A 20,084-nucleotide genomic window follows, 5' to 3' on the forward strand; every position below is an offset into this window, starting at 1 on the left:
AACATATTAACGTCTCATGTGTAACACATTAGCCAACACCCCGTTGTGATTTGGAAATTTTCCTTTCAACAAGGTAATCTACTGGAATATTGTTGCCATACTAATATGAAATAGCGTAGCAAAAATATTAACTACCACAATATACTGAAGATAAGCATAGGTTTGTACCCTGCCAAAAAAAATACAAATATATATATATATATATATATATGTATATATATATATATTCACTGAAAAAACCATAGGTTTCAGGCACGTCATATATGTTTTTTTCAGTGAATTTCAATGTTTTTTTAAATGCTAATTTCTTTTTTTTTTTTTTTAAATATTTTTTATTGGTTTTAACATATTTGTTCCCCCCCCCCGGACAGGTAAGCATTCTGTACATTAATATCATATACTTTATGTATGTCAAACTTAAATAAGCATTAATGGAATTTTTGCGAGACATATTCAATGCTTCACAGGGAAAGAAAAAAACCCCAATCCAACCAATAACATAAATACATTGTAACATTGATAATAAATCAGATTTGTTGCTCTCGCCAGGATGTGAGAGGAGACCAGATGTTCATGCCCCTTTCACGTCGCCTTTTCCCTTTCCGCTTGTATATAGCTATCTCGATGTTATGCACCGCTAAAAGTCTAGCTAGCCACTGTTGAAAAGTGGGTGGTAATGGGTCTAGCCAAGCCGAGGCTAGACATAAATGCCAGACGGCCATGGCAACAAAAATAAAATCATAACCATTTTCAGGTTTATCTAAGTCTTCCACCCCAAGTACCATTACCTCTGGTGACAAGACAACTTTTCTATGTAGAACAGCGGTTAAAAACCTCTCTATATCTTGTACCAGAGGCATTAGCACTGGGCAAGAGGCGAAGATATGGATAGAATTTGCTTTAAATAGATTGCATCTCGGACAGCAAGTCCCAATACCAGTTCCCCCTTTTTGCAATCTTGTTAGGTGTATAGTAGAGAAAAAAACAGGTTTTATAAAATTGTGCCAGAAGTTTGGTAGAAATAAGAAGCGTTTGTGCTAATTGGTAAGAGCCAAGAAATCCTTCTTTAGATATATCAAGTTTACTTTGCCACCTTATTGCCATTTTGTCTAGATCGTCAGGGAGCTTGTCCAACAATAACTCGTAAACTCCACCAATCAAGTGTTTCCTGGAATGTATAACTGTCTTTACTACAGTAGATTCTTCCCATAATGTTTTTAGTCCAGATTTATGAGTTAGGAAGGCCCTAATCTGAAGATATTTAAAAAAGTCCCGCCAATCTAAGCCATATTCTCCCTTCAAAACTTCGAAAGATTTAATACCCTGGTTAGTATAAAAATCACCTAGTTGTATTATTCCCAAATAAGACCATTTATTAACGCAGTTATCTTTAAAGATAGTTGCTGGAAGTATTGGGTTGTTTAATACTGGGGTGTAGTATGAAAATCATCCGATTCCTAATACTTTTTTGACAGCCTTCCATACCTTAAAACAACTGTAGAGAGTCTTAAATTTGACTTCTTTATGGTCGCTGTCATGTATGTATTTCAAAAAATAGCCATAGCAGGAATTCCCCACCAATAGCTGAAAAATTGAAACGGTATGTTCCTCTGTGTTATTTGGACTTTGTAATAATTCCTTGCTGTATAATAATACACATGACCAATAGTATCTCCTTAAGTTGGGGAGTGCGAGCCCTCCTCTATCTTTAGAAAGAGTAAGATATTTATATGCCCGTCGGGGTTGAGCATAAGATCATACAAATCTAGAAAAGGTACGTTCCATTACTGTAAACCACTGATTAGAGATTTCTAGGCAAAGTGCCCTAAATAAATACAATATCTTTGGAAAGTACACCATTTTAATTGCATTAGCTCTTCCAATAATAGACAGGTGGAGATTGTCTAACCGTCGTAGATCTTTTTGTATTGTATTTAGTAATGGCTTAAAATTTAAGTCCACAACTTCCTCTAAATTGGAGGAAATTGTAACACCCAGATATGTCACTCCCTTCACCACCCTAGGATCATCTAAAGAGATTTTTTGATTCAGCACAATTTGTGTCTTTCCTTGATTTAATGCATAGCCAGAGACCAACCCGAATTTCTTGGCTTCAGCCTCTATGGTCAGCATTGCTACTCCAGGGTCGGCAGTAACTATAGCAATATCGTCAGCATATGCTAATGTTTTTGTTGCATATCCCTGTGATATAATAGGGGTTATACGATTATTTTTCTCCAAATAACGAATGAAGGAATCAATATATATTGCAAAAAGCAATGGCGAACAAGGACATCCCTGCCGAGTTCCCCTGGAAACTGCAATTTCCTTGGTTAAACTTCCATTAACAGATACAACAGCCCTAGGATTATTATACATTTTTTGTAACGCCTGTATGATTTTAGTTTGAAATTCCACCGTCGCCATAGCTTTCCAGAGAAACTGCCAGGATACCCTATCAAAGGCCTTCTCTGCATCCAGAAGTATCAGGGCCATAGGGTCTCCGGTAGTTTCTGTTCCGTCAAAAAGTGTAATGACCCTCTGAATATTATTTATCGTTGATCTTCCAGGAACAAAACCATGCTGACTTTTAGCGATGACTTTATGTATTATAGGTGCTATTCGATTTGCCAAGATTTTGGAATATATTTTTGAATCAGCATTTATAAGGGTTATTGGACGGTATGATCCTAGCTGTTCTGGTGGTTTCCCCTTTTTGGAAAAAATGACAATTTTGGCTTTAGACCAAGAGCCTGGAGGTTCTCCCCCAGAGAAGATATGTATAATTAAGTCCCTGAGTATTTATTTAATTTCTTCTATAAAAATACTATAGAATTCTGATGGAATACAGTCCAATCCTGTTGCCTTTCCTTTAGGGAGACTCTTGACTGCAATCAAAATCTCTTCCATGTTTGGAGTTTCCTCTAGAGCCAGCTGTGTATTTACCTCGAGCTTTACGGTTTCACAATTCTCTAGGTATCTTTCTATTTCTATGATATCTCCATTACCATTATCCGTATATAGTTCTTTATAGAACCGCCAAAATGCTTGTTTAATCTGTTCTGAGTCTTTTAACTGGCCTTCTACTGGATCTACAATCTCCCTTATTAGATTACCATTGGCCTGTTGTCGTAATCGCATTGCCAATTGATGTCCCACTTGCTCATTAACTTCATAAATTAATTCTTTTCGAGCCGTGGCTTTCCGAATTGCCTTATCTGAAAATATATTAGTAATTGCTGCCTTGGTGACTGCTACTTGAGCTAAGGTACTAGAAATATCCCCAGATATGTCTATGTTGCTAGTAGCACTAATCAGTCCTACTTCTGCTACCTTAAGTTCATCCTGTAACCTCCGTAGCTCCTCTTTCTCTCGTCTGTTTACTCTGAATGAATAAGAGATAGTTTCACCCCGGACCCCTGCTTTCAATGTATCCCAAACAACCTCTATTGATGTGCTATTGATGTTTTCTGCTAAGAACTTGGGTATCCAATCTTTCATATGAATACGATACTGAAGGTCATTCAGTAATGCTTTTTCGAATGACCACAAAGTAGGCTCTGATTTAGCTAAGCTAATAGTCAATGTGCAGAAAAGAGGGTTGTGATCAGATAATACCCGGGGCAATTTAACAGTTTGGGAGTTCTTGAATAATGAATTAGAAAGTAAGATATAGTCGATTCTGGTATGCGTGCGATGTGGGTTTCAATAAAAGGTATAGCCAAGGTCGCCAGTGTTAATATTAGAAGTCTGCCAGCTATCCACAAGTCCATGTACCAGACACATATCTTTAAGAGAGCGATATACTTTAGGCTTACGTCCTTTATAGACCCAGTCATCTTTTAAGGACCAGTTGATCGGAAGGTTTATATTGAAGTCCCCACAGATCAAAGCCGGAAGAGGCCAGTGTGATAATTCGTTAGAGACCTCATTGAAGACCCCCAGGGTCAACTTTATTGCTCCCATAAATAGCACAAATTGTTATATTTTGTCCAGTTTCATAGCAACAATCGGTGATAGCCCACCGGCCATGTTTATCACTTTTGGAATTCTTGAACATCAATCCCCTCCCTTTAGTCAGGATAGCAACCCCCCGATTTTTAGCACCTTGTGAGGTAGCACACACCAATTTATACCCTAGTGTATTTAACAGCAGGCTCTGGGACCCTTCAATATGCGTCTCCTGCATACATACGACATTAGCTCCCCAGTTTTGTAACCCAATCGCAACCATTTGCCTTTTCTTAAGATCATTCAGACTGCCAATATTCAGAGATAATACTTTTATCCCAGCCATGCTGCTATAATAAAAGTGCCATGTTTTGTAACCCAGACGATCTGGTTTCCTATAGTCCCTGCTGTCGTATCCCTATACATTTTGACATCGATTTGCCATCCTTTATGTCTGACCTGTCCGGCCTTCCCCCTTCCCCTCCCCCCTCCCCCCACCCCCACTTTTGAAGGTTACCTGGGCCAGTTTGGTCCAGGGGTGTGACATCTGCGCAAGCAGGTCCTGTGAACTAGGCTAATTTGATATAAATATATAATATGCTTATCTTTTATAGTTGTCACAAAGGTTATTTTACCTAAGACTTTTAAATTCCTATAGTCTTTCAGACTATAATTCCACAAATTCCCCACAATATACCTTCTACAAAATACACATTGTGATAGTTAATTACTCTTATGTATTCTTTTCTTTACTGTAAATTATATCTGATTTAGATTATTTCCCTGATTTTTGAGAGGCTGTCTCTGAAATTTCTCGAAGATAGTCCTCCGCCTGTATTTCACTGTTAAAGTTTCTTGTTACATCCTTTAAAAATAATTTTTAAGCGTGCCGGATTTTGGAGGAATACTTTTGCTCCGATTTTTTCAAGTGGTTCAATTAGCTGACGCATTTTCCATCTTCGCTCCACAGTGGTATGAGCAAAATCTGGCCTGGCGAAAAATTTAAACCCCTTGTGCTCTCTCTGTGTGGTAGGTCTAGCCATATCATAGATTTTTTCCCGAAGGAGAAAGTTCCCAAAGCAGACCAGCATAGCCTTGGATATTGATTTTTCTTGTTAAAGTTTTTTGATGGCATTAGGGGAAAACGATGAGCCCGCTTGACTTCCCTTTCCATGTCCCAGGCATCCAGTTCCGGAAATGATGTTTTGAGTATGTTGATCATTGCACCCCGGGCATCGCTTCCCTCAAAATTCTCCGGGATACCAAGAAACCTTAAATTATTCCTTCTGGATCTGTTTTCATGATCCTCCACTTTGGCCATGAGATCCCTTATTATTCCATCTTGTTCTGTTTCTTTTTTTTGAAGCGTCGCAACATCGGTTTCAAGGTTCTCAGTACGAGTTTCTACGCTGGCCATTCTTTCTGAAATCTCGGAGCAGATACTGCCCACTTTCTTCACAGTGCCTTGTAATTTTTCAATAGCCATGCGGTTCTTTTGGCTCTTTTTTTTTACATCCTCATGGAAGTCTTTTATAGGGGAGAGCACTTGGGACAATGAGGGTTCGGTGTTTTTTTCTTGATTTCCCTGTGCACCCGGGTTTTGACATGGTATTTCTTCTGGTAATTTAATCTTTGGGCTTCTCCGAGGGGGATTAGGTCTACTGCTGACGTAATCCGTGTTATTACCAGGGTCTGTAGTTTCCTCGTTTAGCATGTTTCGTTCTCTTTTGTGTTTTGACCTTTTTTTCCCTTCCCCACTTTTTTTTTCCTGATGTTGATTTCACTAGTTACTCTTGAATCATTGGGACCGGTGATCTCCAGAGATACGGCTCCCCTTCGTGCACTTGGGCTTGATTCTCTTGAATTGCTTAGTTGACTGGAGCCGCTAGAGATAGACATCCCTGTTTCGTATAGTTCTGAGTCAGAGTCTTCATCCAGGGGAGAGTGTACTTCTTCCCCCGCTGAAGGATTTTGTATATTAGAGAAGTTGGAAAAGGGGATCAATTTCTTTGTTTCCTGGTCATTCATAGTTATATTGCGCTGGCAATCCTTATGCAAGGGGCTAAATATGTTAGAGATTCTTGGTTGTGAAGGTTCACTTAAGCCAGTATTTTTTGCTATTGCTTTAAGATTTTTTATCGTTTGCAATCTCTGCGCTTTTTTAGCCATTAGTTCCAGTTTAGCATCTTCCACTGTTTCAATCCCTTTCACCTTCGTGTTGGCAGCCTCTTTCTCCTTTTCTTTCTCTTTCTCTTTCTCCTTTTCTCTCTCCTTTTGTTTGATCTTTTCTCTTTCTCTTTCTTTTTCCAGTTATCTTTCCATATTTTTATCTTTAATTTTACTTTTTTCCAGAGCTTCCTTTCTTGACGGGTCGTTAACTGGGTCCTTTGCCAGTTCTTTCTCCTTTGCTTTAATTCCTCTGGTTTCAGGACCTTTGTGTCTGTTAGTTGTATATTGAGCTGATGTCAGCTCAATTACTGTGTCCTCAAAATCTTGTGGGTTTGATGAGCACGATGTCTCTCCCTGTAAGGGTTCACCTGCTTCACCTGTTTCGTCCCCTTTTCATTGTTAAGGGTGTCTTTATTTGCTACTTGCTCTTTTGCCAGGGTGTGTCCTTCCACTCCGTCTCTTCTAAAATCTTTGTCCTTCAGGTTCTCTCCAGTATTTTTTTCCCCCATTTCTGAGGCTTTATGAGCTTTATAGACTTTATAGGCTTTAGAGAGCTTAAGAGGCGTAACTGCCCGTGCCTGATATATTACCTGATATATTGCAGGCATCAGTACACCCCACTGATCTCCTCTCTGAAGCTTTCCCTGTTTTAATATGCCAGGTAAAGATGTAGACACCCACACTAATAGCGAAGCAGTATTGATTGCTGTTCCAATCCCCAATACTGACGCTGAAGCATATGGGACGGACGAAGCTAAGGGGGACCCCCGAGTTCCAGCTCCAGCTCCAGCCCTAGTTACAACTGCGCAGAGCAGCCGAAAAAAGCACTGCCTCTCCCTCGTTTTTTGGATTGTGTCTGATGCAGCTACTGCAACTGCAACTGCTGCTGTTACGTCTAGCTTCATCTGCATTTACTTCCTAGCTCCCTTTTTTTTTCTTTATTTATCACCCAGCTCCGAGTGTCTCCAGGCAACAGATCACGTGAGATGCGTGGGACGTGAGAAGCTGAAAAATCAACGCTCTCCTGTCTGCAGATGACATCCGGAAGCAGAGGAGAACAGACGAATGTGAGGGAGCGCCAGCATGGAAGAAAAGGTAAACAGTGTTGTCAGGCCTCCAGAGAACGAAGAGGCGGTAATGGGGGCAACGTTGGGGTCTTTCTGCTGCCCAGGACTGAACAGAAGGGCAAAGAACAATTCATGGACTGAACTACAAAGAAAGAGGAATTCCAAGATGGCGGCCGCACTGGAAGCATAGCGGCAGTCTAGTCTTTCTCCCCACAGGTGTTCCGAGGTTAGTAGAGGCGCGCGCTCCTAGAGGACGACGCACTTCACTGAGGAGATTCAGAGAGTAGCAGCTTGACATTAGAGTTCCTGAGGAAAGAGTTGAGAGAATAGAATTAGAGTTAGTTAGTTAGCGCCAGGGCTATAGAATAGTTTTCCAAGTCAGAAACCCTTCACATTTCGAGAAAATAACTGAAGAGATTTTCAGAAAGATTTACAGAGACAGAAAAGACGACGAAATTCTCTCCTACCTTCGAGAAGACTTCCAATACATCCCCGTGTTTCCCGAGCAGATAGTCGGAGGTCTTTTGGCGCCATCCTGTGACAGAAAAAAGAAGACCGAAGCTAAGTACATTTGATAGGCATGAGAGATGAATGGGAAAAGTATATGACAGAAAAGATTGCACAGAAAACGTACCTGATAACTCAGTAATCAGAAATTTACCCTGAGAAGAAAGATTAATGTGCAGTTATTTAGAGTTGAAGAAAAGACAATACAATAAATATACTCACCACCGTTCTCTAGTACAAGATAACTAGAAATAAGGAAAAGTAAGGGAAAGACAAGTTTAGGACTAAAACAGTATAGCGTGAGAGTATAACTCTGCTAGACGAATACACAGAAGAAGAGGACAAGCAAGAATGATTCCACTCTAGAAGAAGGAGAGTCGGAAGGGAGAGTCCAGACCCACAGAAAAGAATTGAAAAAGAAACACCACACAACAAGACTGACATACAGAAGAGGGGCACAGTGCTTGAAACCCAGGGTAGGTGTTAACACATAGAGAGAGTGTTAGAAGTCGAAGGGAATAGAAAGTTATTGTGTTGTGTTTTGTTTCAAGGTTCTCATTTACAAGAGCTGGCAACAGCAATAAGAAGAAGCTGAGGAGAATAGTGAAGAACCGGAGTTTCAGGACCAGTCTCTTCTTTGTTTATTATTGTATCCACTTCCCCCTTCCCCCTGCGGGGTAGTTACAGAGTCCAGGTGAATATTACTGGAACTCTGGCTGCCGCGTAGTGGGTGCTGGGAACCAGCATCTCTGTTCCTGTGCAAGCACTTCAGGATACGTCATCTTGACCCTGACAAGTGTAGAAAGTATTACGAGTGTTACAAGTAGCAGATTGTGCGTGAACTTGAACATGAGCATGAACGTGAGTAAGAGGATGCTTGAATTTTCCCCCCCAGGCGTGGGGGCACAAAAGGGCGCCGGCACCGGCCAGAGGATTAGGCACGAGAAAAACGATATCAGGCAAGCAAGTCAGGTAAATGCTTTTTACAGGGCATTTTAACAGGGGTCGAAGCCACAGAGGACAAGCAGACACAAGCAGACACTGTAGCACTGTAGCACTATAGCTCTGTAGTTGACAGCAGCAGCGAGGTGGTCGTATTATCAGATATCACGGATGACTGCATAACTGCGTGACTCGCTGTAAAAACCATCTGAATATCAGAAACTCAAGTACCTAATGCCAGTTACTGGGTAAAAAAACAAAAGAGAAAAGAGAAAGTACGTAAGGTAAAGTTACTTGCGTCTTGTGGCTTGTGGCTTGTAATTTACTATTTGGAGCTTACAGCAGAGATTTAGAGGCCGAGGCCGAGGTTGAGATCAGATCAGAATAGGCCAGGATTTTGTATCACCCACAATGCGATGTTCAAATAAAACGCTGCTTATTTTCAGCATAGCTTTTTCCGGCGCTCCAATTTCCCCGCTCTGCAGCTCTTCATGCTTTTTCTTGATGTTCCTTGATATTTCTTGATGTTTAGCAACCAGGGCGTAATGAGCATGGAATGGATACAGGGGATGTAGGAATCATGTAGAATCATGTAAAAATCGTTTTGGTTAAGTTGTTTGGAAGCATTTCTCCGCAAACAAAAAGGCTAGCCCAGTGTCACAGAGCACTGCTGCTGCGACCGCTCACGCTGACGCCATCTTCCTTCTAAATGCTCATTTCTAACTATAGCGTGCCTGAAACCTATGGTTTTTTCAGTGAATATATATATATATATTACCTACTGGCGGTCGCCAGTAGGTAGTTATAGTTAGGACCACGTTTCCATAGGAAATCCGCAACATTCTATTTTGAATAACTTTGGCGCCGGTTGACGAATCCTCGCGAATTTTTCAAAATAGGTGGGGCGCTACGCTCCGCTCCTACCCTGAAAGTCTCGGGGGGATTCGTCAAGCGGGGGCTGAGATAAAAGGGGGGTCCCAAAACGCGTTTTTCCCATGCATTTTTCCATAGGACCTTTAGACACAGCTGCAGCCCGAACGGCTGAACAGAATTACTTGAAATTTGGCAGAGAGGTAGTCCTCAAGTCAAGGAAGTGCCTTTTGTAGGTTTGGTGTAAATCTGTTCAGTAGATTCTGAGAAAATAGCCTTTAAATCAATATATATATCTGAGCCAGCTTACGGTGCGCTTACGGTGCGCTTACCGTACGCGTACGGTGACGTGCGCGAGCGAGATTCTGATTGGCCCTTAGATCTTAGTAAACATTCGAATCGGTCGAAACCAGGAAGCGGCGGCCGCCATTTTCTCTCTCGCACTCTGACAGGGGGTGGAAAAACAAAGCCCCAAAACATGTAAAGGGGCTGTTTAGACAGGTCCCAAGCACCTAGCCATGTCCATGGAGTCCCCAACGACCCCCCAAGGGAAAAAAGGCAATTTTAATTTTTTTGAAAATTTCGCCGATTACGCTTACCGTACGCGTACGGTAAAAAATAAAAAAAAAATTAAAAAAAATATCCACACTCTCCCCACCCCGTGTGCAAAAGGTGCCTGCAGGGCTCCTTTTGTGCATGGCTTAATAGTGCTAAAACTAACACATATTTTAAATATCATAGCGATGCTCATCATATTTCCACCATGTGCGCACGGTGCGCGAAGCGCATCGTGCATTCATGGCCCATGTAGCGTAACGTGGGCACGCGGTGCGCGAAGCGCACCGTGCGCGCACGGAACGAACTGCGTTAAGTGGGCGCGCACGCCACAAATGGCGTAAAGTAACTTAGCATTTAAAAAACCGTACAAATTCACTGCAAAAAACCATAGGTTTCACACACGTTATAGTTAGGAATTAGCATTTAAAAAACCTTGCAAATTCACTGAAAAAACCATAGGTTTCACACATGTTATAGTTAGCTGGACATTTTACTGATAAAAAACCAATGAAATTCCCCCGTTATAGTTACTGTAGGCAACTATAACTCACGCGACGGTAATCCTCTGCTGATGACATATGTGTCTTTATGAAAAAAAAATATTTGTAATATATGTATAGCTAAAATTTAATGGAAGAAGACATGGGCAAATAAGTGTCTAAATACAGTATTAGCATCAGCAGAGGATTGCGGTCGCGTGAGTTATAGTTGCCTACAGTAACTATAACGGGGGAATTTCATTGGTTTTTTATCAGTAAAATGTCCAGCTAACTATAACATGTGTGAAACCTATGGTTTTTTCAGTGAATATATATATATATATATATATATATATATATATATATATATATATATATATATATATATGTATATTCTGCTCCAAGGTTGTCCACCTGTAAGTAGCACTCGACCAGCAGCTTGATTTATGTGTAGGTAGTGGATTTGCCGAGTGCTACTTACAGGTGGACAACCTTGGAGCAGAATATAACACGCGGCCGTCCAGCCGCGGAGTATGCACCACCACGGAAACCTTGGGGGCCACGAAAGTGGAACAGCAGCCGTATATAGGATCGAGGACGGGCCCACTTGCAGGGTCCATACAGGACTTGATTATGTGCTTTCCGCACCACACTTCCCATAATGCACAGTCTCATTTGAGCCTCCCATTGGTGGGTGTGTCATATGTTAAATGGCGAAGTGGGTTAGGGGTTGTGCACACCGTTTCCGTTAAAGCCTCTGAAGAGAAGCATATGGAGCTTCGAAACGCGTCAGGCAAATCCATTACGGAGCGGCTCCTACAAGCGGATCCCCGTCCCTACCTACACATAAATCAAGCTGCTGGTCGAGTGCTACTTACAGGTGGACAACCTTGGAGCAGAATATATATATATATATATATATATATATATATATATATATATATATATATATTACCTACTGGCAGTCGCCAGTAGGTAGTTATAGTTAGGACCCCTTTTCCATAGGAAATCCGCAACATTCTATTTTGAATAACTTTGGCGCCGGTTGACGAATCCTCGCGAATTTCTCGAAATAGGTGGGGCGCTACGCTCCGCTCCTACCCTGAAAGTCTCGGGGGGATTCGTCAAGCGGGGGCTGAGATAAAAGGGGGGTCCCAAAACGCGTTTTTCCCATGCATTTTTCCATAGGACCTTTAGAACGAGCTACAGCCCGAACGGCTGAACAGAATTACTAGAAATTTGGCAGAGAGGTAGTCCCTAGGTCAAGGAAGTGCCTTTTGTAGGTTTGGTGTAAATCTGTTCAGTAGATTCTGAGAAAATAGCCTTTAAATCAATATATATATCTGAGCCCGCTTACGGTACGCTTACCGTACGCTTACCGTAAGCGTACGGTAGCGTGCGCGAGCGCGATTCTGATTGGCTCTTAGATCTTAGTAAACATTCGAATCGGCCGAAACCAGGAAGCGGCGTCCGCCATTTTGTCTCTCGCACTGAGTGTTATTTATCAAACATGATGCCCAAAAACATGTTACGGGGCTGTTTTGACAACTCCCTCCCACATAGTCATGTTGAGGGAGTCCCCAAACATCCCCCACGAGCAAAAACGGTATTATTTTTTTTTCGGCAATTTCGCCGATTACGCTTACCGTACGCTTACCGTACGCGTACGGTCAAAAATTTAAAAAAAAAAAATCCACACTTTCTCCACCCCGTGTGCTAATGGTGGCCGAAGGCCACCATTTGTGCATGGCTTATTAGAGCACAGAAATTCCCCAAAAAAATTCAACAGATTACCGATCACAAATAAGCGCATAATATGTCCTCTATGTGCACACGGTGCGCGAAGCGCATCGTGCGTACATGGCCCATCTAGCGTAACGTGGGCACGGCACTAACTGCGTAAAGTGGGTGCGCGAAGCGCACCGTGCGCGCACGGAACGAACTGCGATAAGTGGGCGCGCACGCCACGAATGGCGTAAAGTAACTTAGCATTTAAAAAACCGTACAAATTCACTGAAAAAACCATAGGTTTCACACACGTTATAGTTAGGAATTAGCATTTAAAAAACCTTGCAAATTCACTGAAAAAACCATAGGTTTCACACATGTTATAGTTAGCGGAAATTTTACTGATAAAAAACCAATGAAATTGCCCCGTTATAGTTAGTGCTGGCAACTATAACTCACGCGACCGCAATCTTCTGCTGATGACATATGTGTCTTTATGAAAAAAAAATATTTGTAATATATGTATAGCTAAAAATTTATGGAAGAAGACATGGGCAAATAAGTGTCTAAATACAGTATTAGCATCAGCAGAGGATTGCGGTCGCGTGAGTTATAGTTGCCAACACTAACTATAACGGGGCAATTTCATTGGTTTTTTATCAGTAAAATTTCCGCTAACTATAACATGTGTGAAACCTATGTTTTTTTCAGTGAATATATATATATATATATCCAGACGAAAAGTACTCCTGACGGAGATCGTAGCCCGTAGAGGGGTGGCACGATGCCGGTGGAATATACGGGTATTCAATATTTGCAGCAAACGGAATTCCACTCGTGCGCTCAGATCTCATAAAGAACTCCACCAACGACGTTGGGTTTATGATGGTAATAAACCCCTTTTGAAGGACCCTTGGTTTTTGGTGGAGTTCTTTATGAGATCTGAGCGCACAAGTGGAATTCCGTTTGCTGCAAATAGATATATATATATATATATATATTACCTACTGGCGGTCGCCAGTAGGTAGTTATAGTTAGGACCACGTTTCCATAGGAAATCTGCAACATTCTATTTTGAATAACTTTGGCGCCGGTCGACGAATCCTCGCGAATTTTTCAAAATAGGTGGGGCGCTACGCTCCGCTCCTTCCCTGAAAGTCTCGGGGGGATTCGTCAAGCGGGGGCTGAGATAAAAGGGGGGTCCCAAAACTCGTTTTTCCCATGCATTTTTCCATAGGACCTTTAGACAGGGCTACAGCCCGAACGGCTGAACAGAATTACTAGAAATTTGGCAGAGAGGTAGTCCTCAGGTCAAGGAAGTGCCTTTTGTAGGTTTGGTGTAAATCTGTTCAGTAGATTCTGAGAAAATAGCCTTTAAATCAATATATATATCTGAGCCAGCTTACGGTGCGCTTACGGTACGCTTACCGTACGCGTACGGTGGCGTGCGCGAGCGCGATTCTGATTGGCTCTTAGATCTTAGTAAACATTCGAATCGGTCGAAACTAGGAAGCGGCGGCCGCCATTTCGTGTGTTTCACTCAGAAAAAAAAGAGTGATAACAAGAAAAGGGGGCAAGGAGGAGAGTTACAGACCCCCTAACATTTGTAAGGGGGTCAAAGAAGGACAGAAAAGTACAAAGAAAACATTTATTGATTTTAAAAAAAATCGCGGGGTACGCGTACTGTAAGCGTACGGTAAAAAAAAAAAAAAAAAGAAATGAAATGCAGATTTAAGTGTTTAGATATTAGGGGGCTCTAAAAAGAGCCGTTGTGTTTATGAAGTGATTTTTTAGTGGTACCTACAAGTAAGTACCGATGCAGAGTCTAAGGTTCAAGAGGAAGACTCTGTTCCCTTCATCATTGAAGTGCACACCATCTCCTCTATAAATGTCTTGCATGTCGTAACGCAAGTTGTTGTGGTAAATGGAACCCATACCATAGTCACGGAGGAAAGCAGAAACAGATTTGTTGACGTGCTTTCTTGCTTTGTCAATCTGTGGACAGAAAAGATTGGACCAGTTCCATTTTTGCCTTTGGCATATGTTAGAAAACACAAAGGCAGTTTTAGGGAAAAGTGAAAACAGTTGTGCAAAGGTGTCCTTCATAAGCATTTCCAGACCTACCCCAGTCAAAGTGCCTAGGTCATTGCCACCGCAGTGCACTATTATGAGGTCAGGGTGTTGGTTTTGCATGAAGGATTTCACCAATGGCATCAATTGGTGCCACTTTAACCCTCTCTGACCAATCCATTTAATGTCTACATTTGGCAAAGCAAGGTCTCTCACCATACCTGTTTTCTCTGCAAACTTTTCACTCCAGAAGACATAGCTGTGTCCTACAATCCACACTGTGAACATCTTCAAAGGAGATCTGGATGCACTCAGGAGGTGTATTTCAGTAGAATGGTAAAAAGAAATGAAAGACAGTTTGGAAATGGAGGCATACATATTTTTTTTTTAAAAAAAGAACTGATTGGCTGTTTCATACCATTCTACACTAAAAACTAGGCTGTATGTGTAAATTTATAGAAGCATGTTTTGTATTGGTACAGAAAAATGTGTTACCAAAGAACAGTACTATGGATTTGCTGTAAGGTTTGAAAAGTCAAGCACTCTTGCTCTGTGGAATTGAAACATTGTTTGGCGAACTTCTGACCTAACTCCACACAGCAGTGTTCCATGAGCTGTTGCTATGGTAGCAGGCAGAAGTCAAGTTGGGGGAAGGGTACTAGGCAGAAGTCAAGTTGGGGGAAGGGTACTTTTGGAAAAGGGTTGGTTTTCAACCAATAGAAATGTGTGATTACATTTGAAAAAAAGGGGGAAGCACTGAGATTTGAAACTTACATGTATATGTGTGGAAAAAGAGAGGGAACGTTTGCCATTATCTGGTTCTGCTGAGAGGAGAGAGGTGTAAAGAACAGAGATCCTGGCTCTGATAATCTGCTGTTTGAGTGCCACATTTCTTTCACAGCTAACTAATTTTAAAGGTGAGTTTAGAGTTTGAGAGGGGATGTATATGGTAAATTAAGAAATGAATAATAGAAATGCAATTCTTTTTGTTGAAGTTGTGTTTATTATTTTCTGTTTTGGGAGAAATTTAAATGTGAGGAACATGTAAAATAATATGGACTATGTTTTCACGATAAATTAAGGTGTACTGGTATAAAAAAAGAATAGTTTAAGGGTTTGAGGTTGGACTCAGTAATGCAAATACATTCAGCATCACTAAGGCTGGTTGCCCTTGCTGGAGTGTAGGCAGTCACCCAGGTTACAAATGGTGCTGGTCTGAAAAAGCAGTTTGGACATGTGCTTTTTAAAAAATCTGAAAAGTGGATTCATAATGTGTCAGTCTGTAAAAGTGATTATCACTTGCCAAAAAAAAGAGTAGTAAGTGTGCTTTCAAATTGGCAAAGAAATTTCGTTTTGTGACTAATGTGAAAACATGACTCTGTGTGCAAAGAGGAATTATAGGCAGAGATTTATTGCGTATTGCTCTGGTGATTTCACAGTTGCATTAGAAGGAAAGGGGGAGCCATTTTTTGGTGCAGAAGCAGACTCATAGCACACACACAGCTGCTTACAATGTGGAATCATGCACAGTATTCACAAGCGAGTGGGGTTTGAGGTTTCAGTCAGTAATGCAAATACATTCAGCATCACTAAGGCTGGTTGCCCTTGCTGGAGTGTAGGCAGTCACCCAGGTTACAAATGGTGCTGGTCTGAAAAAGCAGTTTGGACATGTGCTTTTTAAAAAATCTGAAAAGTGGATTCATAATGTGTCAGTCTGTAAAAGTGATTATCACTTGCCAAAAAAAAGAGCAGTAAGTGTGCTTTCAAATTGGCAAAGAAATTTCGTTTTGTGACTAATGTGAAAACATGACTCTGTGTGCAAAGAGGAATTATAGACAGAGATTTATTGCGTATTGCTCTGGTGATTTCACAGTTGCATTAGATGGAAAGGGGGAGCCATTTTTTGGTGCAGAAGCAGACTCTTAGCACACACACAGCTGCTTACAATGTGGAATCATGCACAGTATTCACAAGCGAGTGGGGTTTGAGGTTTCAGTCAGTAATGCAAATACATTCAGCATCACTAAGGCTGGTTGCCCTTGCTGGAGTGTAGGCAGTCACCCAGGTTACAAATGGTGCTGGTGTGAAAAAGCAGTTTGGACATGTGCTTTTTAAAAAATCTGAAAAGTGGATTCATAATGTGTCAGTCTGTAAAAGTGATTATCACTTGCCAAAAAAAAGAGTAGTAAGTGTGCTTTCAAATTGGCAAAGAAATTTCGTTTTGTGACTAATGTGAAAACATGACTCTGTGTGCAAAGAGAAATTACAGGCAGAGATTTATTGCGTATTGCTCTGGTGATTTCACAGTTGCATTAGAAGGAAAGGGGGAGCCATTTTTTGGTGCAGAAGCAGACTCATAGCACACACACAGCTGCTTACAATGTGGAATCATGCACAGTATTCACAAGCGAGTGGGGTTTGAGGTTTCAGTCAGTAATGCAAATACATTCAGCATCACTAAGGCTGGTTGCCCTTGCTGGAGTGTAGGCAGTCACCCAGGTTACAAATGGTGCTGGTTTGAAAAAGCAGTTTGGACATGTGCTTTTTAAAAAATCTGAAAAGTGGATTCATAATGTGTCAGTCTGTAAAAGTGATTATCACTTGCCAAAAAAAAGAGCAGTAAGTGTGCTTTCAAAGTGGCAAAGAAATTTCGTTTTGTGACTAATGTGAAAACATGACTCTGTGTGCAAAGAGGAATTATAGACAGAGATTTATTGCGTATTGCTCTGGTGATTTCACAGTTGCATTAGATGGAAAGGGGGAGCCATTTTTTGGTGCAGAAGCAGACTCTTAGCACACACACAGCTGCTTACAATGTGGAATCATGCACAGTATTCACAAGCGAGTGGGGTTTGAGGTTTCAGTCAGTAATGCAAATACATTCAGCATCACTAAGGCTGGTTGCCCTTGCTGGAGTGTAGGCAGTCACCCAGGTTACAAATGGTGCTGGTCTGAAAAAGCAGTTTGGACATGTGCTTTTTAAAAAATCTGAAAAGTGGATTCATAATGTGTCAGTCCGTAAAAGTGTTGATCACTTGCCAAAAAAAAGAGTAGTAAGTGTGACCACCTCTCCTTCAGGAAGAAGCTGAAGACCTGGCTGTTCGAGCAGTAGCGGCACCCCCCCTCCCCAGCGCCTTGAGACCCTACGGGTACGTAGCGCGCTTTATAAGTGTCACTGATTGATTGATTGATTGATTGATTGCTTTCAAATTGGCAAAGAAATTTTGTTAAAGGGCCTAATGTGAAAACATGACTCTGTGTGCAAATAGAAATTACAGGCAGAGATTTATTGCGTATTGCTCTGGTGATTTCACAGTTGCATTAGATGGAAAGGGGGAGCCATTTTTTGGTGCAGAAGCAGACTCTTAGCACACACCCAGCTGCTTATAATGTGGAATCATGCACAGTATTCACAAGCGAGTGGGGTTTGAGGTTTCAGTCAGTAATGCAAATACATTCAGCATCACTAAGGCTGGTTGCCCTTGCTGGAGTGTAGGCAGTCACCCAGGTTACAAATGGTGCTGGTCTGAAAAAGCAGTTTGGACATGTGCTTTTTAAAAAATCTGAAAAGTGGATTCATAATGTGTCAGTCTGTAAAAGTGTTGATCACTTGCCAAAAAAAAGAGTAGTAAGTGTGCTTTCAAATTGGAAAAGAAGTTTCGTTTTGTGACTAATGTGAAAACATGACTCTGTGTGCAAAGAGGAATTATAGGCAGAGATTTATTGCGTATTGCTCTGGTGATTTCACAGTTGCATTAGAAGGAAAGGGGGAGCCATTTTTTGGTGCAGAAGCAGACTCATAGCACACACAGCTGCTTACAATGTGGAATCATGCACAGTATTCACAAGCGAGTGGGGTTTGAGGTTTCAGTCAGTAATGCAAATACATTCAGCATCACTAAGGCTGGTTGCCCTTGCTGGAGTGTAGGCAGTCACCCAGGTTACAAATGGTACTGGTCTGAAAAAGCAGTTTGGACATGTGCTTTTTAAAAAATCTGAAAAGTGGATTCATAATGTGTCAGTCTGTAAAAGTGATTATCACTTGCCAAAAAAAAGAGTAGTAAGTGTGCTTTCAAATTGGCAAAGAAATTTCGTTTTGTGACTAATGTGAAAACAAATGTAGTAATATATTTAAATAAAATAAAGGAATTATTTTTTAGTTTTTTTCAGGTATTGCTGAAGAGCAGTGAACAAAATTTGAGATGCCTACAAAATCCAGAGTAAAAAAAGACCACAAAAAAAACCTATATTTGAAGACAACTGGAGGACCTAAGTTAGTTAAAGATGCTCATGGTGGGAAAAAGAAAAAATCTTCTGGTAAGCAGACAAAAAATTTTCTAAAGAACATATTCAAAAAAAGGAAAAATGTACAAAATGTCTGTACTGGAAAGAATGTTTTCAATAGAAAAGGACAGGAAAAAATTGAGAATTTAATTAATGCAAATATACCTTCTGCAACTAAAAAGATTAACTTAAACAGAAAAACAGCGTTTAAAGAGATACGTGGAAAAATGTTTCAGAGAAGAGTTATGTCCAATTTGATAAAGGATGTGAAGAAATATAAGCAAAAGGCTAAGTTTTATAAGAGAAAAAAAGAAATTGAAGCCATTGCAGCAAAGGCATTAGAATTAAAAAGGAAACTATTCATTTTAATTTTGAATAGGATGCGTACATTAGACAAAATGGTTAATGTATTGAAATCACATAGCAAAAGGAAAAGAGAAGTGAACAGAACAAACTTTTCTAAAGTGTTTTTAGGAAAATGGATGCATAGTTCAAGTAATGAACCTTTTTTTAATGAAGAGAGTTATTTTCAAAGTAATAGTTTGCTGCATGCAGTTGACACCAGAGGTCGTGCTTATGAAGTGAAAAATGGTTGCATAATGTAGAAGGAGATAATGGTTCCAAGAGATGAGGTACAAGTGATGGCGGATGAGGCTATGGGTAGACGTCCTAAAGCCCCAGTGTACACTTGGAATTGTAGTAGTATTTGCACTGTGCGTCAGGAATCTATTGATAAATTTCGTGAGTTTCTAAGAGAATATAGTAAAAAAAGTGTAAAACAGAAGATTAAGGTGCTTCAAAGTCTGGATCCATGCAGAGTGAGAGAGAATACTGGTTTGCAGGGTCATTCTCTGGCTTGTCTATCTAGAAAAGTGTGTAATAGTGTTTTCCATCATTTTAGAATGCTGGCTGTTCATCATACTGAAATGAGAAAGTTTGTGAGACGGTTGTATTTTGCTAAAAGTCCAGCAATAAAGTTAGATGAATTGAATAGGGCTCTGTTCCGTGGAACGGTATCAGATGTAGAGAAGGTTGTTGATGAAATTCAGTTTTGTTACTTTGGTCCTGAACAAAACAGTGCAGAGAAGGACACAGTAAATGAGGAAGAAGTGGAAGAGAATGTAGAACCCTCTGTAAGTAAGACATTTAATGATCACATAACAAAATTTGCAATAATCTCTAATGAAAGACCAAATATTACTTGTATTTGTTGCCGCAGAACTCATTATAGAAAACAAACTAGGAATGTTGATCTCTACAGAAAGAGTGAAAATGAAGATAATTATAAGTGGAAGGATTTTGCCACATATATATTTCTTGAAAATTGTTTTGAATTGGGTGAAGATCAGCGTATTTGTAAATACTGTTACAATAAGTTAGAGGAAAATAGAATGCCGACCAGAGCTGTACATAATAATTTAGAATTGGATGCTATTCCTGCTGAACTTTCTGAATTAAA

The sequence above is a fragment of the Triturus cristatus genome, chromosome 4_1, assembly GCF_964204655.1.
Source record: "Triturus cristatus chromosome 4_1, aTriCri1.1, whole genome shotgun sequence".
Lineage (NCBI taxonomy): Eukaryota > Metazoa > Chordata > Amphibia > Caudata > Salamandridae > Triturus > Triturus cristatus.